This window comes from Heloderma suspectum, chromosome 3 (assembly GCF_057233095.1).
Source record: "Heloderma suspectum isolate Gila_16-S chromosome 3, 16-S_ref, whole genome shotgun sequence".
NCBI classification, from domain to species: Eukaryota; Metazoa; Chordata; class Lepidosauria; order Squamata; family Helodermatidae; genus Heloderma; species Heloderma suspectum.
The window spans coordinates 4,633,641-4,656,654 of record NC_139460.1 but is presented as its reverse complement, the minus strand read 5'-3'; the positions used below and the strand labels follow the sequence as shown (position 1 = coordinate 4,656,654).

The following is a 23,014-nucleotide window of genomic DNA, read 5'->3' as shown; positions in this document are numbered from 1 at the left end:
GAACAAGGCAGACTGAATCCAGAAAGTGAAGGGCTTACCAGACTTTACTGAGTCAAAAATAGATAGAAGCCTAGCCTGATTTGCTCTGGTGTTTTATACTTCTGACTGCTAACAGAATGAAACCATTACTATTACTAAACACAATGAACATGCTAGTCTTTTGATGCACAAGAAAACCAGGCTAAAAGCGAATTATGTGGCTCCACCTGGGTGCTACATAATTCTTGGGGGTTGGACTCAATGGCCTTCTGGGCCCCTTCCAACCCTACTATTCTATGATCCCCCCACCCCCATCTCTGTTTGCACCCAAGGCTCTCTGATGTATTCAGAGCTGTTAATTAGCTCTGTACCTTGAGCGACCACTGTTAAAAACTAACTGTTTTTAAATCCCCAAGAACCAATTAATCCTTAGCCTGCACCTTTATTTGGTGTGATCCTCTGCCATTGTTATTCACTCACCACCTGCATTCAAGATTAGAGGGAGTGATATTTACTATCCTTTATGCAGCCATGTAGTATGAGTTTTATGCTTAATCATCTTTCAAACGTGAACCAGGATTTGTGCAGAATGGTACAGATTCTGAGGGCTTCTCTACACAAGGCTATAATCCCGCACCCTTACCAGGGCTTCTGCTTTCGGATTCTTTGTGGGATTAAGACCAGCTCCTTTATGTGTGCTTAATTCCAGGGATTTTCTTTCTCGGCTCTTCTATATGTTTTATTATACAGCCACTAGATGGCACTGTGGTATAGTGCAATTGCAGAAATGCACAGCCTTCAAGCAGTTCATATGGCCATTGAGAGAAAATAGTAGACTTTCCCCATTAAGAAAAAAAATGTGATAAAGGTCACAAAGCATGGGAGAATTCCTGGATGATGACAATATCATGTAAAAAAGCCACAAACTACCATAAGTGAGCAGTGACGAGCACACAATAAAAGCCTTGTGTAGAGAGGCCCTAAAACTACAGACGTGCAAGGTAAAACTTCTTTAGCCAAATTGTTCTATTCAGCTGCATTTGAATTTGTTCTGAGGATGTGTATTTGGGCCTTGCAGGACGACTGCTATTACATTGGATATGTGGAAGATGTCTTAGACTCTCAGGTCATCCTCTCTACCTGCACTGGGCTTTGGTAATAAAGGCTTTGTGTAAGAACTGAAAAAGATATAAGGTGCTTCCAAACAGATGGCTCCTAGTGCCACCAGTCAAAAGTCATTGTACATCTATCCCATTTTCCTTCCTTAATGGACTTCTTTCCGGTAAGAAAAAGAATGGAAGCAGTGGTGGGAAAACACTGGAGAAACACAAATGGAAGACAATATCTGTGAATGAAGCTGGGGAATTGCACAATAAAAGCCTTGTCTGGAAGCACCCATACATATCTGTATGTTATGAGTATTTATTTATTTAGTACATTTCTAATGCACCCAATAACTAATGTTCTCCGGGCAGATTACAAATAGTTAAAAAAAAAACCTGACCCAGGGTTTTTTGTTTTGCCTCTTTAGCTATTCTCAGTGCAGGTTTTATGCTGACTTTTCCTGCCTAAGGGCTCTTTGTAGCAGTGGTCTGAGCTTAAATTAGTAATCTTATATGAAAACAAAATGTTAAGGAGCTGTGGGATGCAGATAGATTTTAGAGACCACTACGTACCTCCTTGTTTATGCCTTTGATTTACTGGAGCTTCTGCCAACAGCACTTTTTGGATGGCAGGTGGTGAGGAAGGTGAAAACACAGTCTTATTTATTTATTTGCTATACTTTTAAACCCCCCAATGACCAAAGTTACTGTAATAGTGTTCAATACATCAACAACATACAGTACAAATATTAAAACAGCACAGAAATAAAACCAAGATAAAACCAGTAGCAAAGAATAAAACCATTCCAACATAATAAAACCAATTTAAAAACAGCAGCAAAATATTAAACAAATATTAAACAAATATTAAAACAGCACAGAAATAAAACCAAGATAAAACCAGTAGCAAAGAATAAAACCATTCCAACATAATAAAACCAATTTAAAAACAGCAGCAAAATAAAGTACTAAACATTTGGGTTAAATATGGCTACAACTCTATTGGATTACGCCTTATAGAGTTCAGGGTGGCAGAGGGCATAGATCCAGTCATCGGACAGCCGATCTGCTGGCTGATTATTCTCCCCAGCCTATGTGCTTAGTCAGGCAATGGAAAGGCAGAAGATATGGGATCCTGCCACAGCATGGACTTTTGCATCTTGTGCCTGGGTGTGGGAACAGTATACCTTCCCCCAAGCTAGGCATTGGCCTGGCATGCCCCACCTTTAGGCTTCTAGATGGGAACACCTTTTTATTGAAGAGCCCCACACCTGCTTGTCCCCCAAATTGGATCTGACCTAATGCCTACCATGCCCCACTTGATGCAGTTGTGATAGTGAAAGAAAACAGTAAAGATAACACTTCTGCAAACATATTGCTATGAGGAAGGAGAAAACCCTATGGGCCTAAGGCCAATTGTGCACCCTGGGTAAAAATCCTTCATGGCCCTGTTAACCAGTGGCCAACTATGTCCATAATACTACCAGCCAGGGAGGGTGGGTAGAGGAAGTCCAAACCAGCATTGCAAAGAGCCACATGAAGGCCCGCCATTTATCCCCTGGAAGCAGACCAGAGAGGAAACTTCCTCTCTCAAGTCTGCTCTCAGGGCTCCACCTACTGGGATCAACCAGCAATGCTGATTGGCTCCTGAAGCATCACACAGCGTCCGAGGACAGCCCGCAGGCCATTTCCTCCTCATCTGGCACCTGTATGATGGCCCAGACAGGGGTCCCAGGTAAGCAGAGACCCAGGTTTGTTATGAATGACATGCTCAGTACCCTGTACCAAAAGAAACTCTGAAACAGGGCATGTATAAAATAGTTTTTAAAAATGTTGTGATATTGCAAACAGGTTTTGGTTCTTGGGGTGAGGCCTGGCTTAACTACTAAGCCTTGTTCTCTGCACATGCTCAGAGTTGCTCTTTTCTTGGAAATCCTTCACGTGCTTGAGAAGTGGTGTTGCATTGAAAAGAGCAGGTTCTTTCTGGGGCTGATCCCTGCACCACCAATAAATTGGCAATAAATTGTACACTGCCAAAAAGATGGGCCAAGGTTAATTACCCAATCTCCCTCCTGCCAGAAGACAAAGTAGACCAGGAAGCAATTGTGTCAAATATTACATAAGGATGTGTGTGTATTGTTAATAAATTACCTTTGCAGCATGTTTCTGAGAAGTAAGTGCAATGAAAATGAGAAAGGAATCCCATAGTTAAACTATGCACTGTGTGAAGAAGTACTTTTGTGTGCCCTGAATCTCCCACCATTCATATTCATAGGATGACTCAGGTTCAAGTATCCATTTTCTCCGCACCATGCATAACTGTATACACCTCTATTGTACTTCCCGCCCTTACTTTTTCAAAGCTGAAGCCCCAAATGTTGTAGCCTTTCACTATGGGGGCATTGCTCCAGTCCCTTGATCATGTATCTTGTACAGGTTAGTTTTGTTGGGGGTGAAAGTGGAGAGTGCAAAAGCTGGTTTGAAACTCAACATTAAAAAAAAGAAGATCATGGCATCTGGCCCCATCACTTCCTGGCATAGAGAAGGGGAAGAAATGGAAGCAGAGACAGATTTTATTTTCTTGGGCTCCAAGATCACCGCAGACGGTGACTGTAGCCATGAAATTAAAAGACGCTTGCTCCTTGGGAGGAAAGCTATGGCAAACCTAGACAGCATAGTAAGAAGCAGAGACATCACCTTGCCGACAAAAGTCCGTATAATCAAAGCTATGGTTTTTTCCCAGTAATAATGTATGGCTGTGAGAGCTGGACTATAGGGAAGGCTGAGCTCCAAAGAATTGTTGCCTTCGAACTGTGGTGCTGGAGAAGACTCTTACGAGTCCCCTGGACTGCAAGGAGGTCAAATCAGTCCATCCTAAAGGAAAGCAACCCTGACTGCTCATTGGAAGGACAGATACTGAAGCTGAAGCTCAAATATTTTGGCCACCTAATGCGAAGAGAAAACTCCCTGGAAAAGTCCTGATGCTGGGAAAGTTCGAAGGCAAAAGGAGAAGGGGACAGCAGAGGATGAGATAGCTAGATAGCATCACCGATGCAATGAATATGAACTTGAGCACACTCCGGGACAGAGCGGAGGACAGGAAGGCCTGGCGTGCTATGGTCCATAGGGTCACGAAGAGTCGGACACGACTTAACAACAGAACAACAACAACTTCAGAGCTGGCCAGCTTCTGTGTTCTTGGGGAAACTTTGCCTCCTCTAGACACTGCTAGTTCAACAGCCAGAACAATTTCCCTCATTAATGCTCAAGCTATATATTAGAGGCAGTATCACCTCAAAGTAAGGGCATCCTTGGTATGGAACTCATTATCTCAGGAGCTTGAGGAGGGTCTTCTTGAAGACCCTCAAGAGGCAGGATGTGTAGTGGCCCTCTGGCTTTCTTGAATGGGCATAAGAAAGCAATGAAGTTTATATATGAAAAATCATTGCTTTTTTTCCTTACAGATTATTGACATTTCATTGGGCCAGGCAGATAATGGTGCCTCGGGGACAAGATCTGGCCATCAGTTGCTCATACTTGGCCTATTTCATTTACTGTCTTGTTGGCCCTAAGTCTCTATTTTGGGTTTTCCCTCTCCCCAGGGGACATGTGGAAATTGGGACTTTAAGTTATGAAATTGAACCTATTGAGAATTCTCCCACATTTCAACACCTTATTTATCGAAAGACTCTAGAGCAGCGTGAACCTTGCAGAGGAGTTGTTGAAGATGGAGCAGATTTGTCAAGTGAAGTTGTAGAACTGAGAATGGTTGATAATGATGGCCCAATTCCTTCTACCACGGGAGTAAGTAGTTTTTGTTGTTTTTGCTGAATCCATAACTTAAATTGATATGTACTGAGAGTGGCCAAAGATTCTAAGCCATCTTGAGCTCCATTTTTGGTGGAAAGCTAGGTGTTCTGGGACTGGGAGAGGGGATGACTTTTCCTCCTGGTGGACCCCTTCTTTACAAGGCTTCCCCTCAAAAGAATTACTGGTAGGCAGCCACTAGTCAGGATGAACCTCCTGACACACCCTTGTCTGTCCAGCTGCTTGGGGAGTTTCTGGGCCCTATTGCTAAGGACCCCTCCCTTCAAGCCCAGCCCTAAGAAAAAATAAAAAGAAAGGTGCTCTGGATTTCCTTGCCCAAAGCCCAGAAACAGCCCTGACCAAAGCCCTTGTGAAAATCCTAGAAACACAAATGGTCGTTTTGTAACCACTTGGTCTTCCTCATGGGGAAGGGTTTGGTGAAAATTCCCTTTTAAAATAATGCAGCCAAATCTATCTTCTTTTCCTCTAATAATAATAATGTGTGTGTGTGTGTGTGTGTGTGTGTGAGTATAGATATAGAAATAGATATAGATATGGAAATAGATATATAGATATAGATATAGATATAGATTTCATGGATCACTGCCTTGTTGTGGCAAAGGGGCTTGCGTAACTCAGTGAAGCCATAAGCTATGCCATGCAGGGCCACCCAAGACGGACAGGTCATGGCAGAGAGTTCTGACAAAATGTGGTCCACTGGAGAAGGAAATGGCAACCCACTCCAGTATTCTTGCCAAGAAAACCCCATGGAACATATCACAAGGCTAAAAGATATGACGCCGGAAGATGAGACCCGCAGGTCGGAAGATGTCCAATATACTACTGGGGAAGAGCAGAGGGTATTTCCAAGTAGTGCCAGAAAGAGTGAAGCGGCTGGGCCAAACCCGAAAGGACACTCAGCTGTGGATGTGTCTGGTGGTGAAAAGAAAATCCGATGCTGTAAAGAACAATATTGTTTAGGAACCTGGAATGTCAGATCAATGAATCAAGGTAAGCTGGAGGTGGTTAAACATGAGATGGCAAGATTGAACATTGACATCTTGGGAATCAGCGAACTCAAATGGACAGGCATGGGCAAATTTAATTCAGGTGACCATCATATCTATTACTGTGGGCAAGAATCCCTTAGAAGAAATGGAGTTGCACTCATAGTCAACAAAAGGGTGGGAAAAGCAGTACTAGGGTACAATCTTAAAAACGATAGAATGATCTCAGTACGAATCCAAGGCAAACCATTCAACATCACAGTAATTCAAGTCTATGCCCCAACCACTGAGGCCGAAGAAGCTGAGGTTGATCGGTTCTATGAAGACCTACAACACCTTCTAGATCTAACACCAAAAAAAGATGTCCTCTTCATCATAGGGGATTGGAATGCTAAAGTAGGAAGTCAAGAAGTCACCGGGATAACAGGCAAGCATGGCCTTGGTGTACAAAATGAAGCAGGACAAAGGCTAATAGAGTTTTGCCAAGAGAACACATAGCAAACACTCTTTTCCAACAGCACAAGAGACGACTCTACACATGGACATCACCAGATGGTCAATATCGAAATCAGATTGATTATGTCCTTTGTAGTCAAAGGTGGAGAAGCTCTATACAGTCAGTAAAAACCAGACCTGGAGCTGACTGTGGCTCAGATCATGAGCTTCTTGTTGCAAAATTTCAGCTTAAATTGAAGAACGTAGGGAAAACCACTAAACCATTCAGGTATGACCTAAATCATATCCCTTATGAATATACAGTGGAGGTGAGGAATAGATTTAAGGGATTAGACCTGATAGACAGAGTGCCTGGGGAACTATGGACAGAGGTCCGTAACATTGTTCAGGAGGCAGCAACGAAATCCATCCCAAAGAAAAAGAAATGCAAGAAAGCCAAGTGGCTGTCTGATGAGGCTTTACAAGTAGCTGAAGAAAGAAGGGAAGCGAAAAGCAAGGGAGAAAGGGGAAGATATACCCAACTGAATGCAGAGTTCCAGAGAATAGCAAGGAGAGACAAGAAGGCCTTCTTAAATGAACAATGCAAAGAAATCAAGGAAAACAACAGAATGGGAAAAACTAGAGATCTCTTCAAGAAAATTGGAGATCTCAAGGGAACGTTTTGTGCGAAGACGGGCATGATAAAGGACAAAGAAGGCAGGGACCTAACAGAAGCAGATGAGATTAAGAAGAGGTGGCAAGAATACACAGAAGAACTATACAGGAAAGATCTGAATGTCCCTGATAGCCATGAGAGTGCGCTTACTGAACTTGAGCCGGACATCCTAGACAGTGAAGTCAAGTGGGCCTTAGGAAGCATGACTAACAACAAAGCTAGCGGAGATGACAGTCTTCCAGCTGAGCTATTTAAAATCCTAGAAGATGATGCTGTTAAAGTGCTGCACTCAATATGCCAACAAATTTGGAACACTCAACAATGTCCACAAGACTGGAAAAGGTCAGTTTACATTCCAATTCCAAAGAAGGGCAACGCCAAAGAGTGTTCAAACTACCGCACAATTGCGCTCATTTCACATGCCAGCAAGGTGATGCTCAAAATCCTACAAGCTAGGCTTCAGCAGTATGCGAACCGAGAACTACCGGAAGTACAAGCTGGGTTTCGAAGAGGCAGAGGAACTAGAGATCAAATCGCCGACATTCGCTGCATCATGGAGAAAGCAAGAGAATTCCAGAAAAACATCTATTTCTGCTTCATTGACTATGCTAAAGCCTTTGATTGTGTGGATCACAACAAACTGTGGCAAATTCTTAAAGTGATGGAAGTACCAGACCACCTTACCTGTCTCCTGAGAAACCTGCATGAGGGTCAAGAAGCAACAGTAAGAACCAGACATGGAACAACTGAGTGGTTCAAAATTGGGAAAGGAGTACGACAAGGCTGCATACTGTCACCCTGCTTATTTAACTTATATGCAGAGTACATCATGAGAAACGCCGGTTGGATGAATCACAGGTCGGAATTAAGATTGCTGGGAGAATTATCAACAACCTCCAATATGCAGACGATACCACCCTAATGGCAGAAAGTGAAGAGGAACTAAAGAGCCTCTTGTTGAGGGTGAAAGAGGAGAGTGCAAAAGCTGTTTTGAAACTCAACATTAAAAAAACGAAGATCATGGCATCTGGCCCCATCACTTCCTGGCATATAGAAGGGGAAGAAATGGAAGCTGTGACAGATTTTACTTTCTTGGGCTCCAAGATCACCGCAGACAGTGACTGTAGCCATGAAATTAAAAGACGCTTGCTCCTTGGGAGGAAAGCTATGGCAAACCTAGACAGCATAGTAAGAAGCAGAGACATCACCTTGCCGACAAAGGTCCGTCTAATCAAAGCTATTGTTTTCCCAGTAGTAATTTATGGCTGTGAAAACTGGACTATAAGGAAGGCTGAGCGCCGAAGAATTGATGCTTTCGAACTGTGGTGCTGGAGAAGACTCTTACGAGTCCCCTGGAGTGCAAGGAGGTCAAATCAGTCCATCCCAAAGGAAATCAACCCTGAGTGCTCATTGGAAGGACAGATACTGAAGCTGAAGCTCAAATATTTTGGCCAGCTAATGCGAAGAGAAAACTCTCTGGAAAAGACCCTGATGCTGGGAAAGACTGAAGGCAAAAGGAGAAGGGGACGACAGAGGATGAGATGGCTAGATAGCATCACCGATGCAATGAATATGGACTTGAGCACACTCCGGGAGAGAGCGGAGGACAGGAAGGCCTGGCGTGCTATGGTCCATGGGGTCACGAAGCGTCGGACACGACTGAACGACTGAACAACAACAACAATAGATATAGATTAGATAAGGAAGTGTTTGTTTGTATGTCCTCGATGGACTCAAAAACTGTGCATCCAATTGTTATGAAACTGTTAGGATTTGTTCTACCTCTGTCTGGGATGGTTTTAGGCATAGTGAAAATTTTGTCTGCCATCTTGAAACAAAATTGAGGCCAATCCATTTTTTTAAAGATTTATAGCTTCAATATTATTTGATGGATTTCAACTAAAGTTGGCATGATGATTCAGCACTGCAGCAAGCAAATTTTAACCATATATTTTAACCATATGATATTTATAATTATAAAAGAGGATGTATCTCTGTCCTTCTGTCTGTCTGTCTGTCATCGCCATAGCTCCAAGACCAGGAAAGCTAGACACCTGAAATGTGGCATGTATACTAAGGAGGCCCTAGGAATATGCACTTCAGGGTTATGTTGTTTTAAAAACACATTAATTTTAATAAATTCAAGTGTGTCCATGTGATTGAAGCCTGCAGCTAAATTTTCAGCCACTAGGGGCAGACTTCACTAACTAGCACATAGCTTTGCACTCCATACAGTTTGAAGCCGGAAAAGACTAGCAGGTCGAGGGACACAGTTATATGCCTAAGCTTCCCCCTGCTGTGGGGCAGCCCCCCCAAGGACAGACCCCTCCCTCAGGGGGCTATAGGAGTGCACCATGGCAGGGGCTGTGCCTAGGAGTGTCAGCAGGCGTGGCTTCACTCAGATGGGCAGGCACAAGGTGTCCAACACTGACAGCTGTATAAGTTTGCTTACAGCCTTCAATGTATCAACATTAAACCTGTTCCCACCTGTGCATAGCCAGGTCCGTTTGCTAGTTTCCAAATATAAAAAGGAGTTTATTTGGGAAAAGGGAAAAACAAGGGAAGACAACAGTCTCACACACACACACACACACACTCACACTCAAAATAAAATCAATAAAGTCACCCTAACTAATCTAGTTACATGTGACTATTTGAGTAGACTCTTGTGTTCCAGAGCATTTATTATTATTGTTATTACCATTTATAAGCCACCTTATCTGATAAGAAACCATCAAGGTGGTGTAGAACAATTTAAAATCATAAAATCATAAAACAATTAAAACAAGCACATTAAAGGCACAATCATATTATTTATACCCTTGATGCTCGTAACCCTTCAGAGACTTATGAGCATCCAGTGCAGAGTGGGTGGAGCGGTGGAGGCAATTGTCACCTCCCTGCTCCTCCTGCTCTGCATTTTTGCTAGGGATGTCAGAGAATTCCGCCACGGATCTCCGTGAGGCCAAATGCCAGTGCATTTAGCCCCCCAAACTCCGTGGCGGAATGGCCTGCCCCCCCCCGCCCCCCCACGGATCCCCCCTGGGACGAGACTTACCTGGGGTGGATGTTCTGGACAGCAGTGGCTCCAGCGGTAGCTTCGGTGGTGGCAGTGGCTGGTCTTCCGACCGGCTGCCACTGCTGCCGCCATTTGCAGTCTGTTTTTTTTTTCTTTCCCCCATTCATGATAGGCTACGTAAAGACTTACGTAGCCTATCACATCTGGGTTAAAAAAAAAATGCGTACACAAATGGCGGCGGCTACAGCTGCCGCCATTTGCATTCCTTATTTTTGGCCATCTTAGTCTACGTAAATATTTACATAGACTAAGACAGCGAAAATAGGGGGGAACGCAAATAGCGTAGCAGACGCTATTTGCGTTCCCCCTTATTTTCGCCGTCTTAGTCTACATAAATATTTACGTAGACTAAGACGGTGAAAATAAAGGGGAACGCAAATAGCATCTGCTATGCTATTTGCATTCCCCTTTCTTGTCTTCATCTTTACGTAGCCTATCACGGCTGAATTCAGGGACGCAAACGGCAGTGGCTACTGCTAGCTTCACAACTTCGAATCTTCGAAGATCATGCCTGAATTAGAAAAAAACACATCACAGAGAAGCCCCTATTCTGTGAGGATAACGCCTTAATTTAAAAAAAAAACATTGGGAGCGGGGGATAGGAGGGGGTAAAACCTAATCTCATTTGAAGGGATAGAACAACCCCCTGCTCAGTGCAGGAAGCCTGATTCCCAGGCGGTCGCCCATCCAACTACTGACCGGGGCCAACCCCGCTTAGCATCCGAGATCAGACAAGCGCACGCACATCCAGCCCTTTGCTTGTTGCTGAGGAAACGGGGGCTGCTGAGGAAGCTATGCGATCAGTAGCTGGAAGAAGACATGGGGCCGTCGAGAGCTGTGATTGGACACAAGGGAAATACAAACACTGCCATATATGGACAGGTGAGGGAGGGGACTACGACCGGATATGGTAGCAAAGACGGAAAATCAGAGCACATTAAGGGGAAGTACCAGGATATGAGGGTATTGAAAGCGGGAGCACGGAAGTGGGAAATTCCAGTTCCAATTCAAGGCAGGTACTGTGTAGTGTGAAAGGCGGGCGGTGAAACCTCATTGGAAGCGAAAAAAGGCGGTAAGTGTAGTTCCAGCCCTGGTTAATGGCCCCCTTGGACCAGTGTTGGTTGTTATACATGTATACACACAAGTTGCATGTCCGTGTGAAGGCGCATCTATAGCAACAATAAAGGGTGAACAAAGTGTAGTCATTGGGGAAGGGACCTTGTATAGTTGATATATGGATATAGCTGGTTAACAGCTTTGGCTTTAGACAGGTGGGCCTGTCTATTATAAGGGAACAGCATATTTCATGGTGTGTTTCTACGATGATTTTTTTCTGTGAAACCCTCATTTATGTATGCTTTATTCCAGGAAGATGACGTTGATCATTACACATCTACCAGATTTCTAGAGTATTATGCTGTTGTTGACAAAAGCACGGTAAATGCCATTTATAATAATTAACATAAACAATACAAATTTCAAGGTTGCTTGATTCCCAGTTAAGACACATTGAGAGTTAGAAATCTGATTTTTAGATTGGAGTTCAAATACTCCTCCTTGACTAACTAGAGGGAACAATCTGAATATTTTATTTAGATAAAACTGTATAACTAATGTCAGTCGTTGTAACAAGTAATTGAGAAATGCAGACTATTTACTGTTTCTTTGCTAGGCTATAGTTCCAAGAGTATATGGAGCCACTGCATTCATTCAGAATCTCAGGTAGCTGTAATAAACAGTTATACATTTTAATGAAAAACTAGCAAAAAAAAAAGAAGTATTAATGAAGTTCAGGCAATTTATATGGCTCAGTTCACCCTGAAGAGCTGTAGCATTGTTTAAACATTTTGTACTGACTTGACTGTCTTCATTTCCCCCTTTTCTTAGTTTATTGCCAATAAGCGCAATGATACTCGGTTGGTACTGATAATGCTTCTTATGATGGCGGATGTTCACAGTGTGAGTATATTTTATGAGATCTTTTGTGAAGCACATATTAAAAAGGATCACACTAAATAGTCACTGAAATTAAAATGTATCCCAGATTGCAGCACAGATTAGTAAAACACCTCCACACATCTTCCCCAAAGAGATGTTCTCTGACCCCATTGCTATTTGCTTTGGTAATGGAGCCTCTGCCCATTACCCTGAGAGAGGAGAGGACCCAACCAAACAGGGTGTCAAAGACGGAGAAATGTGTTGATGACATTATGGTTTTCTTGAACAATCTAGTGCGGTCCTTGCCCTTTACATTTTAAGATTTGGGTGGTATTAATGCTTTTTAACTGAAAACTTTTAAAATAACAACATGCATAATAACAGCAAAATCAATGTAACATCAGTATAATTACAAAAAACATTTACAATACCAAATTAAATAATAATTATTAAAAAAACTCTTGCAAAAAATAAAGACAAGAAAACACACACACAATACAGTTATTTCTCAGACTATGGTTTGTTTGTTTTTTCTGCTGGTTCCCACTACATATATAGTTCAAAATATGCTGATAAAAAACCACATCTGAAAGAGCCCCTAATGTTCATTTATTTGTCAGAACAAAGCTGTCAGTAATAGACAGTATATTTTCAAGAGGTTTCTATGTGGAGCAGCCATTATCTCTCCAGTCATAGTCCACAGGTTTCCTTTCCCTGGTGCTGAAGGCCCTTAATGGCCCTCCTTTTGAGCCTCTTTGCTCAATCTCAATTAAAGAACCCACTTGGAAAGTCATTTTTCTTGTTGCATTAACATCTGCCAGGAGAGTAGGTGAGTCAGGGGCCCTGTTCGTCAGGATCTATGCTCATTCCAGCCAAACAGGGTGGTATTAAGGACCTACCTGGGGTTCATCCCTAAGGTCAGCTCCTTATTTCACAGGAGTCAGGAAATCATCCTACCTCATTTTTGCCCTTATCCTGCTCATCCTAGAATGAAACTGGCATAAACTAGGTGTGCATAGAGTTCTGCGTATTTACCTTAAATGCATGCAGGAAACTAGAAAGTCAGATTCCATGTTTGTCTCCTATAAAAAGGGGGAGCAAGGAAGGAACATTTCTAGATCCACCATTGGTAGATGGGCGAGGGAGTGCATTGCTTTAGCTTACTCAGCTCAGTCCAAGTCTCCCCCCATAGGAATTACTGTTAATTCGGTGCGCAGTGCAGCAACCTCTGCGACACTAGTCTCAGGCACCACTGAAAGATATTTGTAGGGCAGCCACATGGACTTCTCCCTCCATGTTCATGCACCACTATAAAATTGATAATTATGCTTCGGCTGAAGCTTCATTTGGGAGCAGGGTCCTGAAGCAAGTTCTGTAGTATACATAAGCAGCTGACCCACCTGTAAAGGGATACTGCTTTGGGACATCCCTTTCCTGCCTGCTCCACTCTCTTCCTGACCAAGAACGGAAAGTTGGATTTACCGTGAAGCAGTGTTCTGGTCATTGAGGGATAGGGCAGGCAGCCCCACCCAGGTTTGTTATGCATGCAGTGTTGGTTATGAGGGGTGTGTTTGGTTTTGTGTGGTGCCCCATAGTTAGAGACTCTGCTGGACAGACCTCTAATTTTTTCTCTCTTTTTCAAAGTTGATGGTTAGTTTTCTCATGTTGGACCAGTTTTTCTTTCCTAAGCTGAGGCAAGCCTGGCAACTGAGAGGGGTTCCTCCCCATAAGAGTGGCAATAAATCTGTTTGATTGCCCCTGCCTCCACGGAGGTGGAGGGTAACCCTTTCCTGCCTGCTCCATCCCTCACTGACCAAAACACCACTTCACAGTAAGTCCAACTTTCCTTTTAACTCTGTGCAGCTTCATGGGATGACTCCGGGTTCTAGTATTATGGATGAGGGAGAAAAATGTCTCCCAATTCACTTTCTCGACACCATGCACAACCTTGTACTCCTCAATCAAGTCTCCACTCACTCACCTTTTCTCTAGGGATGTTTGAGAAATTCACTTCAGCTCCTTTTTGATCAGGATTAACTCTAAACGGTTAGTGAGATACGACTTACCTTTGCGGAAGCCATATTGATTCTTTTTCACCATGGCTTGTCCTTCTGTATGCTTAGTAATTTTATCTTTAATAATCTGTTCTTTCTGGAACAGATGTTAAGCTAATTAGTCCATACTTTCCCCAACACCCCTGGATCCCTTTTTAAAAATTGGCATTATATTGGCCATTCTCCATTCCTCTGGTACAAAGGCTGATCTTAGGGACATATTACATCAGCTCTCTTTTGCACCTGGCATTTTATCCCACTGCAAACCTGTCCTTTAGATTTTGGATCCTTTCCGGGATTTAGACTGGCCCTGTATACAGGCATCTCTCATAGCGCTTCCCTCCGCTCTATGCCTTTTCATGGCCGTGCAGAGATGCATGGAAATATCTTCACAACTTCAAATCTTTGAAGATCATGCCTGAATTAGGGGGGAAAAACATCGCGGAGAAGCCCCAATTCTGCGAGGATAATGCCTTAATTAAAAAAACAAAACATCCAGAGCAGGGGATAGGAGGGGGTAAAACTTAATCTCATTTGAAGAGATAGAACAACCCCCTGCTCTGTGCAGGAAGCCTGATTCCCAGGAGGTCGCCCATCCAACTACTGACCGGGGCTGACCCCGCTTAGCATCCAAGATCAGACAAGCGCATGCACATCCAGCCCTTTGCTTGTTGCTGAGGAAATGGGGACTGCTGAGGAAGCTATGCAATCAGTAGCCGGAAGAAGACATGGGGCCGTCAAGAGCTGTGATTGGACAGGAGGGAAATACAAACACCGCTGTATATGGACAGGCGAGGGCGGGGACTACGACCAGATACGGTAGCGAAGGCGGAAAATCAGAGCACATTAAGGGGAAATACCGGGATATGAGGGTATTGAAAGCGGGAGCACGGAAGTGGGAAATTCCAGTTCCAATTCGAGGCGGGTACTGTGTAGTGTGAAAGGCAAGCGGTGAAACCTCACTGGAAGCAAAAAAAGGTGGTAAGTGTAGATCCAGCCTTTGAGTCCAATTCTGTAGTCAGCTGTGGATCCACTGGATCGTGGTTTCAGCTAGCCCACTTCTAGGTAGTTTGCTGATCAGGACATTGCTTGCATTACTGAGTTTGAAGGGTATACCTATTTCCGAGTTCCCAACTACAGAAGTAAGAAATCCACAAATGGATTTGTATACAGTCAATGCACCAAGCCATCCCTAGCAGCCCCCCCACCCCCAGGCAACCACTTCACGGGGGCACCTTCTTCATTAGACCTGCCCCCCACCCCCGTGCTGTTGTTGCTCTTCCCCCTTATTCTGGCTTCCCAGCGATCCTGTAACATGGGCTACGAGAAGAGATAGTGGCTGGCTCCCTCCCCCCCCCCCGTGCTGTTGTATATATGTATGTATATATGAAACATATGGTAAGGAAACCGGCAAAAACTGATGGGGGGGTGCATGTATTGCGCCAATGGTTAAACCCGCAAAGACTGCGGAAGACAAAGCCCCTGTAATGCTGCAGGATTTTTCCTAAATGTGGAGAAGCCCAGAATAGGTGGGGGAGGAAAATGCCATTTTGTCCTTTGCCTCTTTGGCCAGCCCTGCCAATATGTCTGCTATAAATGGACAAAATGAAGGTACTGGCAACAATACTGTGTATTTCAGGGTGATAACTTTGTGTTTTCTGTTTTCAGATATTCTTGCCATTAGGTCTTCGCATTTATTTGGTTGGTCTTGAGTTATGGACAGAGAGAGACTACATAACAATTAGTACACAAAGTCTGGGCGTAACTATGAATGCATTTTACAATTATGCCCGTTATGAGCTTCGGCATCGTGTACATTTTGACCACGCTGGCATAATTACGTAAGACTCCGCAGTCTCCCATTTCAGAATGTCTGTCTTCCTGGTCTTATTAACATCAGTCTCCCCCCCCCCCTTTTTTTTAAGCAATAAGAAAATGTTGGAGGAATGCGTATGCGTCTTCACATCACTGGAGTCAGAGAGATTAGACGTACCCCACATCAGAACTATGACAGAGCAGTTACCATTGGAGAATTCTTACCTTATTATTTCTCCTTACATAGCTGCATCTTCTCAGGGTTAGAGTTTGGGAGCCCCATAGGAGTCTTGGTTCCTGGATGCCTTATTCTTTTCAACAATGTTGCAGTGGCCAGGCCATAACCTCCATCTCCATTTTGGAGCTCTAGCTATTCATAGTGGAATCTACTGGAATGGAAGAAAATCTCCAAACCAGTTTGGCTCACCTATCACCAGAATGTACAAGGTTTTCCATTTCACATTGCTTTGTGGGGGCCCACAAGAACTGCCTTCTGGCTGGCGAGATGAAGAGCCACGCGTTCCAGCACTCTGTCTCCAGCAGCGGCCAGCCAAAGGCCTCCGGCAGCTCACCCACAAAACATTAGAGTGATGGCCTTTCCCTGTCATTTGCCCCCAGGATGTGCTAACTTGGTGTACACTGCCACTGACTGAACACAGAGGTTCCATCTGCTATCACAATGAGCAGGCCTAAATCTACTGCCATTTAGTTTCAATGGAAAATGAGGACTCCCAAGTTCTCCCTATTATGCGAAACTGATTTTAAAAAGCTCCTCTGCCCACTCTCTCACATTGTTTATAATATTATACAATTGCTTCCTTAGAACTAACACCATTTCTTCTCAGCTTGTACATGTTTACTTGTACATAGATCTTACAGACACATCATAAACCTCCAATGCTTCCTTCTCCAGAGGAAACCAATCCTGGAAAGGTTGGCATTGTGAGGACGTGTCTGCAGTCGCTCTGCAGCTTTTCTCCCTTCCACCTGCAGGACAGTCTCCACATTTGGGAGATGTTCTCTCCCCAAATGGAGGAAAGCAAAATTGGAGACCTCCATGCCCAGAAGGCAGGACCTGCTTTTTGTATTTATTAATTTAGTACAGTGTCATCAGTGTGCATGGCACTTTGCCACATACAAGAGTACAGGACCCAGTCTTGTGGCGGGGCTTGGAACACTTCTGACACTAGAGAACATAAGAGAGCAGGAAGCACATGACATTGTATTGATGAGTCTCTAGCCTAATGAAGTTCTCTGACATGTGGAGGACAGAGACAAGAGACTCATCAGAAGGAACCAAATCCTCTGCTGTTTTTCTATCAGACAACTGATGCTTTTCCTGCAGTGTCAGAATTCTTAATGTGGCAAAAAGCAGACTTCAGATCCTCCCTTGCCTTTGGTGCTGGCCTATTTATTCAATATTATTAGTGTTCATTCATACTCCACCGTTTTACACAATCAAGTGTAAAATCTGTATAATACAAAATAAGATTAAAAAGTGCTGCCCATCAGTTCAGTTTTAACCCTGGTCCACCTCACCTGCCCCAGATTGCAGACATAAGAATGAAACTGTACAATTAAAATAAGTATTTTCATACCTTTTTATTCATCAGCAGGGGGGTTGGGGGCGGGTTGCCATGAAGCATAACATAACAACATCTTCTGTTATGCTATAGGGCTAAAGGATATCCTGCTGGACTTGCATGGGGAGACCGTTTTTGTCTTTACACTCACGTTTCAGTCTCTGCTATGCGTGTAGGTGATTATCAGTCTCTTTATGCTTATGTCAGTAATGTGTCACTAAAATCCATTGGCTGGTTTGGAGGGAGTGTATATATGATGGTAGTTGTGGTAAATGAGTTTTTAAGGGTGCTTCCGGACAATGCTTTTATTCAAGGGATTTTATAGGGGATCCTGACCACATCTTCCATTTGTAGCCATCCTGCGTTTTCCCACCAGTTCTTCCATCTTCTTTTCTTACCAGAATAAAAACATTAAGGAAGAAAACACAGACTAGCTGCACAATGCCTTTTAATTGTTAGTGCTTAGACCCCTCCATCTGGAAGCACCCTAACTCTGCAAGGTCAGTTGCTCCTATCAATGTTGAAGCAGTCCAAGACCAAAGCAAGGATATAGTTTTGTAGCAGCTGGAATTTCAGAACAACGCAAAGACAAACCCAGAGATGAGGGAGCTCCAGTCAGGATGAAGCACAAGAGCTGTAGCTATAGTTAAGCCTTGTGTCCTTGCCTAGGGATATTATAATATGGGATTTTTGTATTTAGCTGGATCATGGGTCAGCAGGTAACATATCCTATGCCATATTCCAGGAGCAAAGTGTTACCAAGGAATTGTGAGTTTACAAAATTCCTGGTATTAACAGAGAATTTTTAGATAGAGGATGCTGAGATCTTTCATCTTTAATTTAAAATCTCAGGCAGTTTCTACATGATTCACATTTGATATAAGAGCACTGAACAAATACAAAAGATACATAATTTTTACCACCAAAACACTTTTTAAAGCATTTTAATTCTAGCAGTATTGCCTTTAAAGTAATAAAATATCTGTGCCATTGTCCTCCTGAGGACTGATGTTGAATTCTCAGTTCTGTGAGAATTGGTGTTTGGTTCTGTGAGGACAGGTGGAATGTCTTGATGAGAATTGATGTTTGTTTCTGAAATTCCTGTATTTTGCCTCTCATATTTAAATGATTTTTATTAGCACACTGCTTCATAGAATCATAGAATAGTAGGGTTGGAAGGGGCCTGTGCGACCATCGAGACTAACCCCTGCTCAATGCAGGAATCTAAGTCAAAGCACCCCTGACAGATGGCTGTCCAGCTTCATCTTGAATGCCTCCAGTGTAGGAGAGCCCACCACCTCCCTAGGAAATTGGTTCCATTGTCATACTGCTCTAACAGTCAGGAAGTTTTTCCTGATGTTCAGCTGGAATCTGGCTTCCTCTAACTTGAGCCCATTATTCCGTGTCCCGTATTCTGGGATGATCAAGAAGAGATCCTGGCCTTCCTCCCTGTGACAACCTTTCAAGTCCTTGAAGAGCGCTATCCTATCTCCCCTCAGTCTTCTCTTCTCAAGGCTAAACATGCCCAGTTCTTTCAGTCTCTCTTCAGAGGGTTTTGTTTCCAGTCCCCTGATCATCTTTGTTGCCCTCCTCTGAACTTTCTCCAGCTTGCCTGCATCCTTCTTAAAGTGTGGTGCCCAGAACTGGACACAGGACTCCAGATGAGGCCTAAGCAGTGCTGAGTAGAGCGGAACTAGTACTTCACGGAATTTGGAAGCTATACTTCTATTAATGCAGCCCCAAAGAACATTTGCCTTTTTGCAGCCACATCACATTGTTGGCTCATATTCAGCTTGTGATCTACAACAATTCCAAGATCCTTCTCACTTATAGTCTTGTTGAGCCAAGTATCTCCCGTCTTGTAAACTATGCATTTGGTTTCTTTTTCCTAGGTGCAGAACTTGGCATTTCTCCCCATTAAATGTCATTCTGTTGTTTTCTGCCCAGCACTCCAGCCTATCAACATCACTTTGAATTATGTTTCTGTCTTCCAAGGTATTAGCTATCCTGCCCAGTTTTGTGTCATTGGCAAATTTGATAAGCATTCCCTGCACCTCCTCCTCCAAGTCATTCATAAAAATGTGGAAGAACACGGGGCCCAGGACTGAGCCCTGCGGTACCCCACTCATTACCTCTCCTCAGTTTGAGAAGATTCCACTGATAAGCAGTCTTTGAGTCTAATCCTGTAGCCAACTGTGGATCCACCTGATAGTTGTTTCATCTAGCCCACTTTTACCTAGTTTGCTCATTAGGATATCATGGGGCACTTTGTCGCAAGTTTTGCTGAAGTCGGGGTATATTATGTCTATAGCATTCCCACGGTCCACGAGGGAGGTTACGTGATCAAAAAATGAGATCAGATTTGTCTGGCAGGGTTTGTTCTTGACAAATCCATGTTGGCTTTGAGTAATCACGGCATTGTTTTCAAGGTGCTTACAGATGGATTGCTTTCTCATCTGCTCCAGAATTTTCCCAGGGATTGATGTCAGACTAACTGTTCTGTCGTTCCCAGGTTCCTCCTTTTTACCCTTTTTGAAGATAGGGACAACATTAGCCCTCCTCCAATCATCTAGCACTTCACCCGTCTTCCATGACTTCTCAAAGAGAATAGACAGTGATTCTGAGAGTTCTTCTGCCAGTTTCTTTTTTACTCTAGGATGCAGTTCATCTGGCCCTGGAGATTTAAACTCATTCAAAGTAATTAGGTGTTCCTTGACCATATGCCTATCAAGCTCAAGCTGCAATCCTGCCCCTTCAGCCTGTTCTTCGCCTTTGCCAGGGGGCTCATAAACCCTCTTTTGGGAGAAGATTGAGTCAAAGTAGGAATTGAGCACTTCTGCTTTTTTCTGGTCATCTGTTATCATTTTGCCATCCTTATTTAATAGTTGAACCACCATTTCTTTCCTCTGCCTTTTACTATGCACGTATCTGAAGAAAGCCTTTTTGTTGCTTTTAGCATCCCTCGCTAACCTCAGCTCGTTCTCAGCTTTAGCCTTACGGACGCCATCCCTGCAATTCTGTGCTACCTGCCTGTACTCTTCCTTTGCAGCTTGGCCTTCCTTCCACTTCCTGTATGTGTCCCTTTTTTGTTTTGAGGTCACAGAATCTTAGAATAGTAGAATCATAGAATAGTAGGGTTGGAAGGGGACTACAAGGCCATCAAGTCCAACCCCCTGCTCAGTCTCTAAGCTTTTTGTGAAGCCACATTGGCTTCTTCTGTTGTCTTCCACCTTTTTTCTTGTTGGAATTGTTTGTAATTGTGCCTTGAGAATTTCCTTTTTAAAACCTCCCATCCATCTTGCACTCCTTTTCTCATTAGAGTCACTTGCCATGGGACCTTACTTATCACTGTTCTGAGTTTATTAAAATTGGCTTTCCTAAAATCCAGGGTACACGTTTGGCTACACTCGGCTTTTGCTTCCTTTAGAACCAAGAACTCAAGTATAACATGGTCACTTTCCCCCAGAGTTCCCGTAAGTGCTATTTTATCCACTAAATCATCTCTGTTGGTTAGGATCAAGTCAAGGCTAGCCGATCCTCTAGTTCCTTCCTCTATTTTCTGTAGGAGGAAATTATCAGCAACACAAGTCAGGAGTCTCTTGGAGGGGCCATGTTTTGCAGAATTTGTCTCCCAACAAATATCGGGGAAATTGAAGTCCCCCATTACTGCTACATCATGCTTCCTTGAAACCTTGGCAATTTGCTTTTCAAAAGTTTCATCCTCGTCTTCTCCTTGATTGGGTGGCTGGTAGTAGACTCCAACAACCATGTTCCTTTTATTCTTTGCTCCATGTATTTTAACCCAGATGCTCTCGATGGGGCTATCAAGCTCCTCCTCCTGTATTTCTGTGCAGAGATATGTATTTTTCACATATACTGCAACCCCACCTCCCTTTCTGTTCCTCCTATTCTTTTTTGAACAAGTTATATCCTTCAATTGCTGTATTCCAGTCATGGGAGTCATCCCACCAAGTCGCAGTTATACCTATCAAGTCATAATTTCCCTCCTCTATTAAGAGTTCTAGTTGGTTCTGTTTTTTTTCCCAAACTTTCAGTATTAGTGTATAGACATTGAAGAACATATGTTTTATAGTCTGGCTTTCTTCCTACATGTTTCTGAAGACTATTATTGGGCGCTATTAGAGCCGTTCTTTCCGTTGTGTCGCATGAGCCTTCATCCATTGTTATCCCCAACTTTCCATCTCCCTCCTCTGTAGGATTCAGTTTAAAGCCCTCCTGATGAAGTTCTTGATGCTGTGGCCAAACACATTCTTCCCAGCCTTTGTGAGGTGCAACTTGTCCCTTGCCAACAGTCCATTTTCCAGAAAGTATAGCCCATGTTAAAGCCTGTATTCCAGTCATGGGAGTCATCCTACCAAGTTTCAGTTACACCTTTTGTTGTTCAGTCGTTCAGTCGTGTCCGACTCTTCATGACCCCATGGACCATAGCACGCCAGGCCTTCCTGTCCTGCGCTCTCTCCCGGACAGTTACACCTATCAAGTCATAATTTCCCTCCTGTGGTCCCAGAATCCAAATCTCTCTCATCAGCACCACCTTTGTAGCCAGTCATTCACCATGAGTATTTTTCTTTCCCTTTCATTCCCTCTTCTAACTACTGGAAAGATGGATGAGAAAACTATCTGGGCCCCAAAGTTCTTGGGTTTCCTTCCCAAAGCTTCAAAGTCTGATGTGATTTCTTTGTAGCTCCACTTGGCGGTACCATTTGTTCCCACATGGATGAGAAGAAAGGGATACCTGTCAGTGGGCTTTATGAGTGCAGGCAACCCTTCAGTCACATCTGTAATCCTTCCTCCTGTGAGACAGCATACCTGATGAGCCCATAGGTCTTCGCAACATACTTGGGTTTCGATCCCACACAGCAAGGAGTCTCCCACTACTACTACTCTTCTTGTGGCTGTAGGTCTTGGTTTCATCACCTCTGCTTGACTGACCTTCAGCCTCTTGCTCACTCTCATGCAAGTTCCCCTGTGACTCTTCCTCTGCAGGCTGTCCTCCAGTCTCATCCTCAAGTACCTGGAAACGGTTCCATAGCTCCACTGCCTCCACTGGTGCAGAGTGGCGTCTAGTTCTTCTTCTCCTAACTGTCTCCCTTTTCCAAGGAGTATCCTCTACTTCATTTTTCCCCACCTCAGCATTTTCTTCTTCTGCCTCAGCTTGCTGTTGCTCTTCTAATTTCTGTTCTTCTCTTTGCTGCTGGAGTTCCACTATTCTGTCCAAGAACTCTTTGTGTTCTCTTATTCCCTGGAGGGCCGACACTCACTGCTCCAGTCCTCTTACTTTTTCTTCCAGCAGCGTGATCAACTTGCACTTGTTGCAGGTGTACGCCGTGTTGTTCTCAGGCAAGAAAACAAACATGGCACGAACACTGCAGGTCACCATCACTGGAGAGTCTTTTCCTTCCATAGCCTCTATCCCCTTTTTGTGTCTAGTTTTCTGATTGTTCTAGAGTAGCCTGTGCCTGGTCCTCTACTCACTGGAGGTTAAAAACACTGGCCCACTGGTATGGAAGTGTGTGT

At 43.6% G+C, this 23,014-nt stretch overlaps 1 pseudogene across 1 annotated transcript in view; it reads left to right on the top strand.

Annotated features, from left to right (window-relative positions):
• Window positions 1-23,014, top strand: part of LOC146349260 (disintegrin and metalloproteinase domain-containing protein 26A-like) — a 107,973-nt pseudogene that overhangs the window by 7,541 nt on the left and 77,418 nt on the right. Inside the window, exons 4-9 of the transcript XR_014789352.1 lie at window positions 1,058-1,134; window positions 4,685-4,886; window positions 11,455-11,523; window positions 11,974-12,045; window positions 15,747-15,919; window positions 17,570-17,648. The product of XR_014789352.1 is annotated as a disintegrin and metalloproteinase domain-containing protein 26A-like (transcript). The remainder of the gene's footprint in view (window positions 1-1,057; window positions 1,135-4,684; window positions 4,887-11,454; window positions 11,524-11,973; window positions 12,046-15,746; window positions 15,920-17,569; window positions 17,649-23,014) is intronic.